Source organism: Ischnura elegans, chromosome 4, assembly GCF_921293095.1.
Source record: "Ischnura elegans chromosome 4, ioIscEleg1.1, whole genome shotgun sequence".
NCBI lineage: Eukaryota > Metazoa > Arthropoda > Insecta > Odonata > Coenagrionidae > Ischnura > Ischnura elegans.
In genome coordinates this window covers 81469068-81488855 of record NC_060249.1, presented here as the reverse complement: position 1 = coordinate 81488855, position 19788 = coordinate 81469068, and the positions used below count along the sequence as shown (strand labels likewise).

The window sequence follows — 19788 nt, the reverse complement described above, 5'->3', positions numbered from 1 at the left end:
ATATAAAGGATCAAAAATATTTTTGTTGAATTTCATGTATATTTGCGCTAATTTTCAACAAAATATATTAGATATAAAATATTCTTTGAATATTAGTAATTATGTCTATACAGGGAATTACTTTTTTGCTCCATTTATGTGTGGTAAATCCGCTGCCAATGTGTGTTAATGATGAATCGGGAATTTTTTATATCAAATTATAAATTCTGTTAGAATCAGTGGGTGTGTTGGTATATATGTGTATGCAAATTCAATGTTTACTTCTCTGAATTATCATGTACATTCTTGTTTGTTGATTTTTTTAATGTCAGTTTCAGTTTGTAAATCTCTCAATAGAGAATGCATGCGCTTTTAAGATTCAAGTTACTAATTAATTTCCATCCAGCATGATAACTATAGTTACTAGCAGTACTAATATGGTTATAACCATAGACAACAAGGTGAACTAGTTTTCAAAGGATTGATTTCGCTCATTTTTTACGTACATACACGATTGCATTACAAATAATTATTTAGGATACTTGGCCCTCGTGAATTCGAATTTGCCAGGTCAGGTTTCACCCTCTGGGTTTAGCGCTGCATCAGCAATATCGTACTCAATGATGCAACGATAAATTACAGACCTACGAAAGCGCTCCTATTTCCATATTTTTCCGCTCAATTGGCTAAGTAAAAACCACTTGAATCATTTGAATTTCTGATCATGCAGTAATTTGAATATTTATGGCCTCAATCAAGCCTTGAAATAATTTAAAATTCATCTCAAGACTATACGAGTTCTTTTCATTGTTACCGCTCATGGTAACCAATTTCTCATTGCTCTAATTCCACATATATATTAACTGATCTGCATTGCTAAAAATAACTCCTGATAGTGGCACTCACTTAGTAGCAGAAGACGGAAGGCTCGTAATTATATCTAGTTGATATTTTCTGTGCGAATACGTTGATTATAAATTTAATAAATTTAAAATATATATCATCAAAAAATATTCTCAAATAACTCAAGAATACTAAATTATAGTATCATATAAATTTAAGGCTGGTTATAGTGAGAAAATATCCTATTATTCATATTTAAAATTCATATATTATTCAAATGAGCTAATGAGCTGGTATTCCGTTCCAGCGTAACTGAGACGGCTTTATTGCGAGAATAAAATGAACTAACAAAAGATAAATTCTTTTTCATCGTCATTCATATCACTCCCTCAAAACTGAAATTTCAAGCTTAAAAGTGTTGTTACAATGGAATTGAGAAATATTTTCAATTAAGAATATTTCTCGGGTTTTCCACCAGCTGAAATTTTTTAAATGCTGCTTACGTTTCGATCGACGACTTATCTTCTGCTTAGAAAGTTTGTCAGATGCTACCTAGGCGAGTGTTACTAAGCACAATAGAAATAAAAACGCATTGAAAATGAAAGACTATTCGTACATCGAAACGTTGGCGGTATCTGTTGCCATGCGCAAAGCCCGAAAAAGATTCCTAATTATAAATGACTTCATCATTATGAGATAACTATACATTGATGCTCGCAGTTTACATACTTACAGGCGTAGAATGAGAAAATAAAATACTGCCAGGGATGCTATCAAATGTCGAGGACTGATATGCCGGACAAGTGTGCTTTCTATATTCGTAAATTATTTTTATATATTTTTGTTGTTAACGTACAAAAACATTCATTAAAGTACAACCTTAAAAATTACAATCTTTTGAATTTTTCCAGAAATTACGGGGGACGGCCGACTTCCTTAGAGGGTTCATACCAACTTTCCATTTTCAATCTACTTGATTTGTCTCTTATTCAGAATTTGTAAAATTTTCTCCACTACATCAATGGCAAAGCTGTCAAAAAAAAAGGAATTCTATGACAGAACTCGCTTGCGCTCGCGGCCTGCAGCCTTTTATGGGCCATCTGCCAGGTCTAACTATTTTTATCTGCCTTTTGTTCCTTAAGGATAGCTTTTTTCGGTGATATCTAACCTATTTAAATTGAAAAAAAGGGACTGCAAACAATTCTTGGCTTCCAGGCTTTCTGAATCTTACAAATGTTGAACTAATGCCTGCCACATTGACTATGGTGCCAATGTAAGAGGGACTTTTTTCAACCTCCGATGGGTCAAGAGCAGAACACGAAGTAATTGATTAAAAATTATTTCATTGCTAAATGTGGAGCACACTTGTGCTATCCTTTCTACATAATCGCCTCGGCGATTGAGGAATTGGTCGTACCTGTGGAAAAGCTTTACTATAACTTCTTAAAAGGATGCTTCCGCCCATGACTTCCAATGAAGTTTGCCTTCGTCCTGAAGTGCATCGCTCGTTTGAAAACCCTACTAGCCACTTCTTCATTTCAGTGTTAAGATGGAAGTTCCCCGGCACTAGATTGGCATTGCACAGCGGGTGGTCGAAAATGTCCGATTGAAATTGCTCAAGGATCAGTTGGGCTGCATCAGCGCTGAGATGACGGGCGTTGTCATGAATCAGAACACTTCCAGAAGTCATCATGTCTCTTCTTTGTTTTGAATGGGAATGGACGTAATTTTTCACATGTATTCAACGATGTTCGGCGAGATATTGTGGAACATAATGATACAATGGTAAATGAAGAGCAAACTTAGTGCATGTCCACAGTAATTTGATTTGGTACGACGCGTTTCAGCGACCTTACTTCGCTATCATCAGGTACAAAATCCTGATTTTGTACCTGATGATAGCGAAGCGCGTCGTACCAAATAAAATTACTGTGGACACGCACTAAGTTTGCTCTTCATTTACCATTGTAATTTTTCACACTGTTGCACACCTTAGCCACAGGGCATTTTGAAAAATTCTCTTTCATCGGCATTAAGGTCAAGACTATCAATGCTGAAGCCATTCGGCGACTTTTCTGGCTGTCTCTCCGTAGTGCACACTTGGCGGGAAAAATCAACTGAGGCAATTTAGTTAAAGGGATTGCTGCTAACCTTAAACTAACAACTTAAGGTCGGAAATTACTTTAGGGTGTGTTTCGGAGAACGGGCAATTGCCCTACCACCGCAGAACCCGCCTGTCGCTTGTGTGGTGTTTTTAATGAGCGACCGGAGGTTGAAAAAAAAGCCCTCGTAGCATATAGATGCAGTCAGGTATATTGTGTAATAAAGATAAGGAGTAGAAATATATTCGATCGGTCGCAGTACCAATATGAATAAAGTCAAATGTTGCCAATCGGGCACTACTCCATACCACCCATTCAGATGGCAACAAATTCTCTACCTCGCCGGTTTCTGTGGGACAGCCATGCTCTGCATATTCAACCATGAATTTCATCTTACTGTGGAAGGCTGATTTTTATTTCCCCGACAATTTCCTGAACATCCTGACTTCCCAGACTGTATCCTTACCTTTAAATACAAACTTTCATAGGGGGACTAAGTTAAAATTGCCGTAATTTAAATTTTTCCAGAAATTACGGGTAGACGGCCGCCACCCCTTATAGGGTTTATAGTTAATATTCATTTTGAATTTCTCTGGTTTCCAGTCGAAATTTGTAAAAACTGCCATGACTTAACATCAACGGCTATGCACATACGAAGCTGTCGAAAAGGAATTAGATTAAGGGATTGCTTCCCTCTAAAATATAAGATTAAGGCATAAAATTATTACACATTAAAATATTTTACTGTAATATTAGATTAAGGGATTGCTTCCCTTAATCAAATATTTTAGAAATTTTCATGGCTTCCAGTCACGATTTTATTTTCACTGACAACTCCCTGACCATCCAGATTTCTTAACCCCGCCTCATCAACCCGCCCCCGTATCAACCCCGCCTCCTTTTATCCGCCACATCCAGTCCTTCATATTATCTCCTGAGAGAGAGGGAGAGAAAATCGGTGGACGAGGAGTGTGGGGAGAGTGAGTAAATCAGGACTCCGCCCCTCCAAAGACACATCGCGTGGGCCATGCTGCGAGCGCACATATTAATGGGGTCGTGTTTTTCCGCGCCTCTACTCCTCGCAGCAGAGGCGCGTGGCAGACGTGAGTAGTTTACTCGCGGGATCTCTCCAGATTGAGACTCGCCCGGAATGTTTGAAATGTAGGACGAGGCGACAGAAAAAGGGTGGACACGGCAGTAGACTAAGTGATGCGCGTGCTCGGGCGTGAGGTGATCGCTCACGGACAACGCGCTGGCTCCAGCCTAGTTAATGAATACGATTTCAATTTGATTTACACACCTGTGAGAGCCGCTCGGAGATTACGGAAGACCCGTACAAAGGTATTTTGAGATTTAACAATCAACATTTATCATCATCATACTCCAACAATTCAAGGATTGCACAAATTCCGTGATGTGCGTCTTTTGTGATACCTTCTCCTGCCGTTTTTCCCGTACATTTGAACTTCGGCGATTGACTTTATCAAGCCATTATGTATCTCCATAATTAATGGCATCTTTTATTGATTCAACAAATCGTAATTTTAGTGTCTACCATTTTTGAATATGCACTCTTTTGATTTATAGAGTGATACAAGATCATAGGAAATATGCTTCACTTTTTTAACGTAATGTATCAGTAAGATCCCACCTGTCATTGCAGCGTTCCAATTTGCATGGGTATTTTTATACACACAGGAGCAAAAAATAAGATAGTGAAAGTTTTATTTTAAAAAATTAAACTATTTCACCGGCCTCTTTTCAAGCTCTTCCGCAATCATTTATTTTACAATTTAGCGAACGGTTCTCTAAAATGAATGTGCATAATATTTCAATTTTCTCTGCTTCAAAGAATATCTGTTCTAAGAAAGTGAAAGAAAATCAGCTTTACGATTTTTCTTTTTCTCTGCGCTTCCCTGACTGTTGCCATTTATAAGAAGTTTTTTCATTTTCATCCAATGGATTTGAAGGGTCAAAAATTGCTTATTGATTCATAATTTGTAAATGTTCTAACTTTGCCATGTTTTTTATTGAAATAATTTAAAATACCCAATAATGGATTAAATAATGAATTGCAATGGTTTAAGCACGTTTAGATACAAAATAAAAATATACAAATAAAGTGACTTCAAAATCCACTTAGAACCACCGTTATGACAAAGAGTCCTGCTACGTCTATGGATGTATCCATCCTACCCGCTACATATTTTCAAAGAAATTATCATGAATAATCTTCATTCAATCAAAGATGAAGTTGTACCTAAGCATTAGGAGTTTTCCATTGGAAAATAAATGTAGCATATCAAGCAGGGCATACCCGAACAATTTAAATTGCATCAGCTTCCGACATCTCCATGGCACGAGAGAATTTCGGCAGGAAGGTATGTACATCCTGAAACGGAATCAGAGCACGTAGAGCGAATAGACGCCTCCTATCCTAGATCCTTCCATTCTAACTCCCTCTCTATCCCATTCCCTCTCGCTCTCAGAGTGCGCTCCTCTGGGTCGATGAATGTGATGGGAGTTACAAGTAGATAAATTCGGCGGGGTGTGTATAACCCCTCTTTTCTGGGCTCCGACCCCCTCAAGGAATGACTGTGAATGTGTCCATGCATGAGTAGAAGAGAAATTGCGCGCAATTGTGTATTTGCGTTCGAGTGTCTGTCTGGCCCGCGCTGTTTCGCACTGGGAGCAAGGTAGCAGCCTACAGGGGTCGTTAGGTGTGAAGCTGTGAAAGCAGCAGAATGATGACAAATATGTGAAGATAGAAAAGGAAAAAAACAACGAGAGCCCTGAATGGATGGCCATTTTCTGAAATATGCGTGACAAGTGACATATTCGACGATTATTCCTCTAAACAGGTATAATTTTCCAGCTAAATACATTATAATATAAAATATTCGGTAGAAAAATGTTCGATACTTAATATTTCATTGCTCAAGGACGATGAATAAAAATTAATTCAAAAATAGTATAAACACATCAGGAGAACTAAAAAAATATTTTTCTGTATTTTTTATTTGAATATATCACGTCTAAAACATAACTTTATCGAAGTTTTAGTCTCCTAATGCCTTATATCTTATAAAAAACCTATAAGAATTTCTTTTCTTAGCATAAATATTGACGTAAATGGTATTATGAGATAAAATAATTAAGAAAGTACTCAGTAAACGTAGGTTTAAAAATCAATAACTACGTACTTATTCGCAATCAAACTAATTGGAAATTAAAAAAATTTTGATGTAAATTTATCCATAAGTGAGGTACTACTTTCATTTAATCACCTGATGGCTAGTTATGATAAGCTGGCATGCAATATGAAAAAGTTGCAGCGCATATGATTCTTTAAATTTTTCCATAACATTGATCCCCAGTGCATTGCACATTTGGGCCCAACGAGTCAAGAAAATGAATGCAACGAAGCAAAATACATTCCTCTGGCGTTATATCGCAACTCCCGATCCCATCTCTTCCTCTGGATAAAACATGTCATGAAGTACTGAATATTGCCGCTGAGACCAGTTCATGTCGAAGTGCAATTTTTTGCAGGAAAAAATCTACAACTGTGCATGCAAATACGTATGAATTTTTACATACATTAGCCGTGATTGCTTTGAAATTTTTACGCTAATAAGTTGAACACTCCCTCATCCCATATTTTTCCCATCATTTTAAGGAGTATTTCTTTTTAGCTAAAATATGTCTTAAAGTTACCTAATACCTATGCGTGGCAAATGATAGGAACTGTTGAGCACACGTTTCTCTTATAAATATATGCCAACTAATGAGTCGGAAATTTGTAACCCGCAAGGTTACATTAAAGAACAACAGGATGATATCATTTTATTAGAATGATTGCTCTGTATTTACATTCGATGGCCGATGTTTCCTATACATGGTCAGTGGTTCAGGTAATTGTATATTTATCCATTCTTTATCTAAAATTATCAAAAACTTAGATCGTCATTTAAAATTATTGGAGATTACATGAGACTATTGTGAAAGTAGAATTTTCAACATTTAGAAGAGCACATTGCGGCTGTAATTAGCTTGCACATGTATAATATAGAGTTCACGACCGCAATTAGACTAAAATTTATCGGCCTTGGGAAGATCCCTTCAAACCAAAAGAGTGGAATGGAATACGAAGCAAACCCATTATCTACCAGTTTAGCTGGCTATTTATAACTATAGTAGCTATAAGTCAACTAGGATAAATTTATTTTTTATAATTGCAATATATTACTTAAATATGATGCACGCCATTACATTGAATAAAAGTATAACAGGGGAGAAATAGAGGATGTAATTTCTAGACTGTGAAGCATTGCCAAATCCGACAAATAAAGACTAAAGGGTAGACGAGAAATTTTTCGATGAGATAATAGCACAAGTTTTTTTAGCACAAGTAAATTAGTCTCATAATTAAATTATAATATCATAAAAAATGGCTAAGAAATCCTAATATTTATACTTTGATAAGTTCTCCGTTAGTTTTGCAGGCAGTGTCTTAATACACCCCGCCAAATACAGAAGGATAAGGTGTATACGAATGTAATGTAAAGAAAATATAAAATGATAAAAAAACGCATAATTTTATCCTCCTAATAAGTATCAACAAATCATAAAATATAGCTACAAAATCCAAGAATATGCAAATTTGATACAACAACTGTTCAGGTTTACAGGTAGTGTCTGAACACACCTCGCCACACACAGAGGACGAAGATGTAGATAATTTTAAAATTAATAAAACAAATAATTCGCGTAATTTTCGAATCACCAGAAAGGTGGGGAACCTAAGTCTCGCGAATGGATTGCCGTGAGGCAGGAATTAAGACATCTCGAGAGAAAATGGGAGGAAGGTGGAGGAGATGGTAGGTCGGCAGGTACTTCCCGGCAGGATCCGGACGCGCGTGATGGGAATCCGAATGCTAAGATGGTTACGAGCGGATGTTTGCATATCGTACGTGCGATGGCGTGTTTTCCCCAACTTCCTCCTCCTTCTCCTCCCTCCGGAGCTATTTAAACAGGACCCATCTCATGAAGGTTTCCCTTGTCCCAAAGGGATGCCAGGAAAGTAAGGAGGCAATCTCCCAAGCTTACATGATTACGGACGGGGTGACTTGAGTGCCAAAAAGATTGCCGAAGAATAGATGATACTGCTATCGCAAGAGCAGTGAAACATTAACATTATTGTCAGGATACTTTCCCGATGAATTCGAATCCCGATACATTCTTGTGGAAGTTACACTTTTATCTTTGCAGCTAGAACTTGAAGAAGGAAGTGAAAGGATTATATTTTCCGGGAAGTATCTCGGAATAAGAAAAAAAAGAAGTAATCCACTCGATTCAATTTTTTAAATGAGGAGAAGAGGGAGCCGAAAACGAATTTCATGAAGGCACCAGGAGGTCTTCATTTTGAGAATACCTACTACGCTTCCCGCCTCTGTCGCAGTTTCAGTCAATGATAACGTCCCGGGCCTGATTGATTGCCTCACTAAATTTACATCTCACAACATTATCCCAAGAAGGTCGGCACATTAAACGACACATTAAAAATAAATTGTGGTAATAATTCGTAGGTCCGGAAAGATATCATAACTATTTCCAGAATTTTTCTCGATGGAATGCGAGTAAGGCAGTAGTTTTCCTTTGCAACTTCCAAGAATGGCAATAGAGCAAGCAACTTTTTCATGAAGAATCTTATTATCCATTCTACAATTATTTTTACGGATATAAGGATATACGAATAATCAAGGATAAATAAATTGAAAACCCAGGTACGATTTACCCAGTCATTACTACGTAGCCTTCTCGACAAACTTTATCGTATGATTACCATCCATTTGTATTAACCACGGTAAGTTTTACTCCTAACTGTCCTCACCACTTCAACTGTATCTTGTCAAACATCAAAGAGTACGGAAAACTACGCATAAAAGACGCTATTAATAAAATCTGCGTCATTAATTTGCTTCACTTCTTCTCAGTTGACACAGTTAAAAAATAATAGCATAATCTACATTTATTTTATCCCTAACACGATATTATTCTTTACAAGTCAATGTCGTTATTTCATTTTTTAAATGGATGTAATGCTACTGATATATTAATAAATATTGGAAACCCCAAATAAATATTGACTTCCTAGATAATAATACGGGCAACACAATTGAGATAGAGGTTCCCAAATTCTACACTAATTCCTTTACACACTACTTTAAGTTGGGAAACAATATTTCAATTTCGAATTGAAAGATTTAAATTCTAACTTTTATTACTCAAAATTCTTGCGCAAGCCTAAAGATTTTAATGACGTAATTCTATAGCAAAACAAAACAGTATGGTAAAAGGCAATCATAACGAAATATCTAGTTGAAACACAAAACACCAAATCTGATAGTGATAAAATCTTCAGTGCACGCGCAAGTTAAGGGAGTTCATGGTACTTTGTGATGCATGGAGTGGAATAGGGAAACCTAGATACGTACCTTTGACCCCATTACCTCTCCTATCTCTCGCTCCCTCTTCATTTCACCGTCCAAGAAATTCCCACGCGCATTACCACGCACGCCTTCTTCATCATCCGTTATTTCTAGACGACATGCTCACTATACGGAAAGAGAAGGAAGCTTAAAATCAAGAATGGCACCATAGCATGTAAGAAAATGTCTCATTCGGACGTAGTTCTTAGCAAGAAATATTGACGAATTTTTAAAGTATACTACCTTTATTTTGTGTATCATATCGTAACTATTGTATTGAGTTTATCCCTCGTCCCAAGAGCATTGTTCTTGCCACGAGGGCCAAACGAACGCAATAAAAGGTACTATCTTTGTCTCATCCATTGTATTTTTAATTATTGATAGCACTAATATATTTTGATACGTTGTATTACTGTAAATTTTTCAATATAACATGCCATATCATAAATTTTATGGTTTCTAGCCTAACATCTATCTATATGTAAAAAGAGGATGTCTGTTTGTCTGCCTGCTATGCGTTTCCATACCGCTGCACAGATTGCAACCTGAGTTAGTACATAGACACATTTCATGCTCTCAACCCCGCAGTGCTACTTTTGATTGCGTTCGACGCGTACTTAGCGACGTTTTCTTATTACTGTTGGTTACGTCACGTCATACAACTTCTGCGGTGGGACATCCTGCATCCTGATAAGCACACCCCTTGACATTCTCAAAGAGAAAGCTTAAAAATCTCTATGATCATGAAATCCTAGTTCCAAGTTTCCCTCTTCTCTAGGTACTATCCCTCTCGAGCAACGCTGAGTGGCCTCCTGGTATAACTCATAAATATGTACAAGAGGTGCTTGAATAATGCTTACGTGACGAAGTTTTGTCAATAGGCTTTTGTTATTTTAACACCTAATCTTGGTTCTTGAAAATGCATCTTTTATCTTGATTCATTAACAATGTTGAATCTATAGTCATATCGTTACATCTGCACATTCCTGCTACTGCCAATGAGCTCATATTCCAATATTTGAGAGATAATAATTGCCTAAGGGTGATAAAAATCACGCTCCTGATGTAAAGGAGATTAGAGACACCAATTCCCAGAAGTTATTAGCGCAAATACCTCTTTTGAGGGAAGCAGAAATGCATTCACAAATGTCCCCTTTCTGTGCGATTCATCCACTTCGATGAGTCAATATACACTTCCGAAGGCACCTGTATTATGGTTTAAGACAAAGAAAGATCAAAATTGGACATTACTACCAATAAAATCATCATATGACCTCAAAAAGGAAAATATTAATAGGGGAAAATCGAATATCTCGTCACAAGCTTGAACATCCCTAAATTTTTTTAATTTCGCGCCAAAAAAAAAACAAATTTTATTTAGAGAAATTATGTTCACTGGAGATACAGGCGTACATTTTGAAACGTGTCCAATGGAATTAAGAAGAATATATGAAAATAGCATTAAGGTTTATGATGTAGCATTGAAATCTTTGCACTCCGAGTCGCTAAAGTCACCCCAACACACTGAGGGATTTCCCGCAACCCTCTTCAATTATTTCTAAGTGAAATATGAAGGAAAACCTGAGGGACTTTGAGGTAGATGGTATTTTTATTGATATTTCAGTCTTCAGTTCTAACCCGGATTAAGTCTTCGGATGCTCGCTACCTAATATACTCGGAGTGCAAGATGGCTTTGAAAATAAGAATTGGGCACAGTCTAAACTTATTTTACGAGATGGAATGGGAAACGCACCGGTATCCTGCGTACTTATAGTTTCGACTAAACCACATATCAATGTAGGCATAAAAGCATCATAGTATTTAAAATTGTGAGCAAGCAATAATGGTTATTCATGCTATGAAAACTATGGTCTAATTGAACTCGTCACAGCTTCAATCATTTGTTAGACATGACTTGCTTTACAGGATGTTTCGGTTACATTAAACTCACTAAGGTGATAATGCACATTTCAGGTTAAAATCTTTCACATTTGAGCTAATGATATCGAATTAAACTTGAATCTTAAACGAGAAAACAGGCAAAATTCCATAAACTTTAAGCACTGCTCCGATGGATTATTGTTAGGAAAAGTTGCTTTCCCAGATGTGATGATAGAGAATATTTAGAAACTCTTCAGGGGTATTCATATTAAATACTGTATCGTTTAAATACGCGAAAAGATGCAAACACGTGAAGGATGTACGAAAGATTCATTCCCATACGATAAAATGTGATAATCATTCTGAACGATCATATGTGACACCTGAGAGCTTTTTTACCCCCATTACACTCACTGGAGTTAATCATGTTTAGATAAATTTCTCTCGCCTCTACCCGGAAATATTTATAACACAAAAAATTATAAGAAATAAATACGAAGTTGGAAGAATCTCTCTTCCACGCTCCATGCTTAGAAACACACGATCAGTTGCATAGTCCATAACAAATGAGGAGGAAAAGATGCATAGCTGCTCCTCTTTTGATCAGGCTAAATATCTGTAATGAATTACGATTGATACCATGAATTATGGGCCACAAAAAGTTCAGAGCATTAAAATAAACTATATTTATTTCACACAAAAAAATTTATTCGCCTGTAAATACATGCATATCACCTATCTATTACCATAGGATCATATGTAGAAATTGTTCATCTTACATAGCCCAATAATGTAATAAATTATTTGTTCAAATAACTAGCTAACGATAAGTTTTAAATCCTTATTCGTAAAAGAAACAAAGTTTGCTACCGTAAATATTGCAATTCACTGCGATGAGTACGACAAACAAGATGCGGCAGCAGACATTTTGAAGCAGGAGAAGACAAAGAAAAGGTGAAGACTTTTCTAAGTAACGAAAAATGACAAAAAGAAATGATGACGAGAAATAGACGTTTCACAGAAGTACGCGTACTGCTGAACCTTCTTAGATCTTAAGAAGCTTACCACAGCCAATACGTCTGCGGAAAATTTAAAGAGATCTTCGAGTGATTTCACAAAGATCTTAAAAGGCTCCCATCACGTAATCTCGAAATAGTAATAATTTCAGGGAAACGTCTGAGAGGATCAGGTTCGTCGAGACGGTACCCATCCATCTATTGCGGTTCCGTCCCCAAGACGGGCAAGGGGGGCAAGTTTCATGTTAGGCGAAGGTATTATGACGGACTTTACGGGAGCACTTTAAATTTTATTAAGGACGTTGCGCAAGACGGCGAAGCGGAATAGTTCAACGGCGCGGAATACTTTGCGATTAATTGGGAACGATTGGGAAGTGGAGGTGGGGAAAAGAAGGCTCAAGTGCCGGTGAAAAGGGCCTCGTGAATAAGAGAAGACGTTTACCTGGCTTGAAGAGAAACTGGCGGGAGGAGAAAGATTGTGAAAAAACTAGAGTTGTATGTACGGTCGAGTGGTTCGCGAAATCGTTCATCGATTCTCGGTTCGGATAAAAACTGTTAGCGACGGTGCGCCACGGTACACCGGTTCAAAGAGACGTTTTTTACCTAATATGTGTTTTACTGGTTTTATTCCTTAGATTTAAATAAACTGACTCTTTTTGCAAGCTGAAAATTTTCACCTACCATATAGCGAATTTTGAAATCTACAAGTCCTATATATTATTTAAATTAACATGTTTTTGATATGCCCTTTAGCAAATTACTCTTTGGAAATGATTAGTAAAAAGTCAGCATTTTTTCCCGAGTAAATGGATTTACGCAAGCGTATTTCAGTGAATTCAGCTGATTCAGGCTTGATATATAGGAAGTCTGCCATATTGACGTAAAAGCTAGTTGTACATTTCCACAACTATTTAAATGCGTCCGACGCATTAAAACAACTGTGGAAAAGTACAATTCTGCCTTCATTTTAATGATCAATGATGTGTCAAATTCGAATACAATGCTTGAACAGGGTTAAATGAAACATTAATTAGCATGGGATATAGATCACAAAACCAGGAACTTCTCACCCCGGAACCACGACTATACGAGATTTTTATTCTTAACATTTACAACATTTTACTTACAATAGCGAGGAAGAGCTCTGAAAGTTAACGAATTTGGTGTATCACACAATCACGAATACGAATTTCGGTTAGCGGCCCTTACAGTAGTTTTATTCCCGGTGAAATTCTTATTGCTCTGTCCGCCAGCGCAGCGTGAGTGGTGGCTTAAGAAAGCCCATTTAAATGCGCAGTGGGTGACAACACATAACCAACACACACACACACAACTGCTGGCTGGTATATCCTCCATTGTAATATTCGTGGCCGAAACTAAGAAAAACTGAACTGCTGTACCACTGGGCTGGAAAACCGCCAAGCCGCCTAGGTATGCGGAAAGGTTTGGAAGTTTAGAAGTCAGGAAGACGAGGGTTAGAATGTGGGCCAGCAGCCCGTGTAATCTTCGGTGAATAGGCTAGAAGGGGCTGTGTGAAAAGCGGCGGTGGGGGAGAAAGCGGTTGCCTCAGTCCCGCGACCCGCTGACCCAGAGAAGGATGAAAAGAGGGAAAATTGAGAGAGGGATTTGCGAGAACCCCCGAACGGGAAATATTGATTGAAACAATGTTCGACTGTTGCTGTCGCCTGTAGTGAGATCGTGACGAGGGTCTCATCCCGCCGCCGAGCGTGACCTACCCGAATCGATGATCCTCTTAGCGGAATACCGTCGCTAAAATAAAAATATGCCAATATTTATCAAGCTTGTTGCGCTTAAGAAAAAAAAGTTTTTTTTTTATTCTTACTTCGATAAAATTTCAGCTTCCTAGCACATCAATGATGTGGCGTCTCATTAATATACATTATTATATTCAGCGGAGAGCGAAACTTTTTAACTCCTCCAGAGTTTGGGTTGTTGGAAAGGATAATATTTAATCAATAAAAAACTCCTTGACCAAACCTCAGATTGGAAAATAAGAGTAAACATTACAGGTAATGAAATTTCATGTAGAGAAACATCACGCATCAATATAAATCGTATAATAAATAAAAATTCATAACTGGAATTTTTCTCAAATAGTATAGGTATAATAATGACGAATTTAAGGAAAATTTTGTTATTTTTTTATAAAATGCCATTATACAAAGCTGGGTATTATTTACATTTAGCTGAAGCTGACGCATTCTACTCAATTCATGGTAGAATAAGACTTCGACCCGATAGAAGGCTGAGGAAAAGTAATTCCTGGTTTTTGCCAGAAATCCAATTGGTGGAGGCCAGTTTCATGTTAAAATTCAAATCCAAAATAAATACCGTTTTGATTGAGGGTGACAGCATGCAGCTGCTAAAATAGATTAATTTCGGCATACACTATTACTAATCTTACTCTCTTGTCGGCGTTTGGAAACATTTTTAATGCAGAGATTTCAAATGATGATGTCTCGTTTCAAAGAAACTCCTCGCTATTGCTAAAGTCTGTTTTTTCCCCACCAAGCAATTGATGTACGAATCGCAAATCGTCTTCAGATATAAAAATCGAATCAGTGATCATACATTCCAGAGGTCCATTTCTACCTTTAGCTCGCATTAAAGATTGTGGCGTTATTGTTTCAAATGGCTTATGTTCTGGGTTTAAAAGGGCGGATAACGGAGCAGAAAGTTTTCTCGGGTTTTCCACAGGTTAATGTTACATGCTAATGTCTAAAATTGCTACCATTACATCACCATTGCTAGCCTATCATTGCATTAGGATTGATGTACGGTGCGATTGATATTGTTTTCGCAGCCTTTACTTAGACGATATGCAAACTGTATTTCAGGCATAAGCTGGTGAAACCCAAATGAAAAAAGTCTAGTCCATTGGTTCGACTGCGATCCCTAGAAGATGAGCTTCCTGTGTGCAAGGGAGATAAATATCTGAACCAAAATGTGAGTGGTATAAAAATGAAAATATTGGCTGCATACTGGTATTATCCAGCCCAGAAATGCTATTAGAGAATGATATGTTTGAACTTAATTCGGCGTTACCATATATGTTAAACAAAGACATGACTAGAGGCAAATTATTTCACTCTAACCTCCGAAAGTATCACAAAAAGAGCAATATATTAGCGCTTGCTCAATCCGAAAATCATTGGCTAAAAATTCGACCCAGTTTTTGAGGGTGCTTACCTGAAAAATCCAATTAGTTCTACGGCTTCGTCCATTTTCAAAATGTGCTGGGAATGGATTATTTTTTTTCAAAATAGGTTTCGTCCAAAAGGCTAGAGGGATAAAATTTATCGTGAATTCCACTGCACCCTCAAAATTTCAAAGTGCCCAATCAATTTTGAATACATTTTCAGCGCGAAAAGAGTAACATACTAGTTTCCGCAGTCAACCATCAAAGTAAAAGTTTACATTAGTACGCCATGAAATCATGTGCATGATTCTATGCTTCTAGCATATGAATTGATTCTTTCCTAAGATTATAGGGCAAATAAAAATTAAATCAATGACAATGATTTTCACTGGTGATTAGGACTTGTTGTAGGGCTAACTAAAACTGTATGCACTGATCGGATACGTCGTCACCAACCAGTGGGATAAAATGAAGAAACAATCGAAGTTGTACAATCCATTTTAGATTTCAAAAGACAGTGAAATGAATACCATGAGCTGCAGACTGCACCTCCAAGTGCAAAGGGAGCATTGCACTAGAAATGTGGTTGAATGGAAACTTAAACTGAATAGGAAATGGTACCCTATTATTGTGCGAGAATCCAATAAACCCTAATGACTAAATCATTGCTTTTTGATAGGCTGTTATCCACAACTGTGCTGTCATTCGGATTCATTATATTTCCGAAAAGCCAGAAATTACTATTCTAAACAAAGTTTATCATCCATTGGAAACTAGCTCGACATTCTATGCGTACCGAAAATGGATATCAAACTAAATCAATTGACGTATATTTTGTCCCACATACGTCTAGTTTATTCTTGTTATCCAAAAAAGAGCCATAGGGAATGAAATGGTTACCCACTGAACATTTTCACAACATTTCACTTGATAATGGGTTGCTAATAACTGTGGTTCGCAAAACTATGAGGGGTTATTTTTTCTTTTCCTGCATGTTATAAGACTGAGAGAAAATGTAAATTTTGAAACAAAATTTCATAATTCCGCAAAAAATTAGATCAGGTGATGTTCCGCAAAACTGAAAATGCCTACATTAATGAGTATCTGACTCATTGATATGGCCACTGTGAATCTACTCAATTATATGGCCACCGTGAATCTGTGACTTATTTTTTTCATATTAGTGTATTATAAGAGTTATAAGTGTATTAAATTAATAATGAAATATTCACTTTTGAAAGTGATGTTTTGTAAGAACCTCTTTCCTCCGTTTTTTATCATTTATAATCACTGTTGCTAATCATTATACTGTCGTCGTTCGGTGAAAGTTGAAACCGGCTAAGTTTTTAATAAAAGCGAATTTTCTGTATTTTCAAACTGGTACTAGTTCAGGTAACGCTAATAGTAAGGGCAATTGACCCTAATTAACAAGTTTCTTGTACCGATAGGAGAGCTTTTATGACAAAATTTATATTTCATCCAATTAGCCCTCAAACTATTTGAAGGTCCATATATTCAATTACGTGAAAAATATCATTGATGCATAGATATTAGTTGGCCTACATTTTCATAAGAGTTGGATTTAAACAAAAGTAGATTTAGACCTAAAAAATGAAATACGTATAAAATTAAGCAATTTCTCTTCATAAAATTACATGCATGATATGATTGCCATTTGCATCACAAAGTCGTATCTCTCAATCAAGATTTTCATCGGCATTTTTTTCTGTATTACATTTCAGGTTGCTTATGGATGTTTATTTTATTCCCTTCCTAAGTGGAACGTATTTTAAAATTTCCCAGTGAATAACTCAGGAATTTCTGTTCGCGAAGAAGTTATTAATAAAAATGGTAATAAGTTGGCTGTTCTCTGGTTCATAATATATTAATAATTTCATACCTCACTTACTAAATCATTTTTGCCTGCAAACTGTTGGTTATAAAATATTATCAAGAAGTCAAAAATTGCAAAATTATTCCGATTTTTAATTAGGTACTTTAGAGTTTATGAAAAGAGTTCACCATATTTTTCATTATGGGTGACTTTTACAGAGAGGAAAAGATACATTTAAACCAAATGAAAAATAGACCATTATTCACCACATCAGCTTTAATTTACTGAGAAATTACTTCAGTTCCTACTCCAAGTATTGCCACGTAATGACGAGACAGCTTACAATTATAATGAATTCTCCTAATAAGTGGTGATTTGCGTCATACTATAGTTTTTCACGTGGTCCCTTTCACTTTGCCCAGACGTATCCCTTTCCATTAATCATTCATCAATAATCCCACTATGCCAAAACCCCAAAGAGGCTCTCACCTGAATTCCCTCCATCCTCCATTCCCATGTTGCACCTTTGGTATCACTCACCTCATCTATTCCAAAAATATCCACTCCCGATTTGTCATCAAACTCTTCTCCTACATAGAGAGTTTTTTTCCTGTACGTCATGCGAGAGGGAATAAATAAATTCATAGGTTATCCTTCATATGGAGCTAATATTATTTTTATAAATACTAATAGCATTAAAGCTAGAAGGCAGCACGACAACCTCGTGGGTGGTACTTTGGGCTAGTTGAGACCGAAGACTCCCGGGTTTCAATTCCCAGGCAAAGCATAATCAAAATGCGCCTCCAAAAATTCATCGAACTGACAGGTGACCCAAATGAAAGAGCCGGCCCCTGAATTCTGAATCTGTCATAGATCCATACGCCCTTATCTTACATAGATAGCTACGAACTTTACCAGTAAATTGAGTTTAACAACCTTTGAGTAGAAGTCTGAGTGAGTGAGTGATATAGTGATGAGCTTTAAACGAAAAACCTTGCTTTTACTCATTCACCAAGGCTAGCGTAAGGATTGATCAATAATAATGAATTACAAGTTTATTTTGATTCAATATTGTATTCTAATGCAATCTATTTCATACCGTAGCCTTCATTACATGGAACCAATTAAACCATCTTCCCAGGTGACCAAATAAAATCTCATTTCCTGATTATTGAAATTTTATACTTCGGAATAGTACATTAACAATCCCTTACTAAAATTTGAGCTAAAATTCTCTTCATACGCGACATGAAGGATGAAGTTTACTTTACTACCGCTTTTCTCAATAGGCAGAGGCTACGATATATGAGAGCCCCATCGCTGTTTCCTTCATTTCAACTCTTCGTGACGCACGTAACGGTATCGTCAGCGAAATCAAAAAAGAATAAATTAAAGATTTCAGTTCAAGGTCATTTGGTAGACATCCTGACCCGCATATCCGGTGAACTAATCCACCATGGCTTTAAAAAAAACTGTGTAAATATCCGCTATAAGGCGGATGCGCCTAACTTTCAATTTTCTACCGGCGCGATGAACTCCATCTTCGCCCGATTGATTAATACTTAAACGCTTCCGTGCTGAATGAAAAAGTCACTACCACTCCTCCTGCTTCTGCATTCACGAAAGGGCTGCCGCCATAAAGCGCTTGAGCTCCATTACTGCTTTATGAGCTCTTCAACTGCTGTCTCCCTCGTTGCCAGTCTAATCACAAGGCGGGGAAGGAAGAAGTTTCATCGAAGCCAATTATATCAATTCTTAAATTTCCATTTGAATTTACAATGAATATTTCCTCATTTCCTATTAGCGTCATTCCATACATGGAAGGGGGAATCACGAATAAAAGATTGAATTAACGGCCATTAATGCGCGGATGGACGCAGTTAAAAGATTTATATAGTATAGTTTAGTATATATTTCCCTTCCGCAGTTGCAATGTATTTTTTAATTTCCCAGCACACAATACAAGAAGTTAAATGAGCAAAGAAGTATTTTATTGCAATGCTAATATGTTTTTATTTTCAGATGCACATTAAAAACTTCATACTGCACCTACTATACCTTTTTTCGTGAAATAAGGAAAATGCTTCAAAACCGTAACTTACCTACTCTAAAAATGGTACTCTTTGTAGGCAAGAGTGAAAACATTATATTGCTCAATCAAAAAAAATCATAACGCAAGGAAGACCATATATGGTTTTTCATTTACTTCTTACATTTATACCCTGTGTACAAATAAGACATACACGCGAGTGTCATCATCGATAATACTGGAAACGTTTTTCATTTATTTTGAATTACTGGGTGACTCTAAAGGTGATCAAAATTTTAGCAACTACAAATTTATCTATTAGAATTCAAAAATATTTATATATTCGTAGCCAATTTGGACAACTATTTAAACTATAATCTAAAAAATATTTTCTATAGCCTACAGATCAGCTACTACCTTAATGCAGCCTTTCCCTATCCTATCTGTCACCGA

At 36.7% G+C, this 19788-nt stretch overlaps 1 protein-coding gene across 1 annotated transcript in view; it reads left to right on the top strand.

Annotated features, from left to right (window-relative positions):
• LOC124157724 overlaps window positions 1–19788 on the top strand; it is a 472047-nt gene that overhangs the window by 225355 nt on the left and 226904 nt on the right. The window lies entirely within an intron of this gene.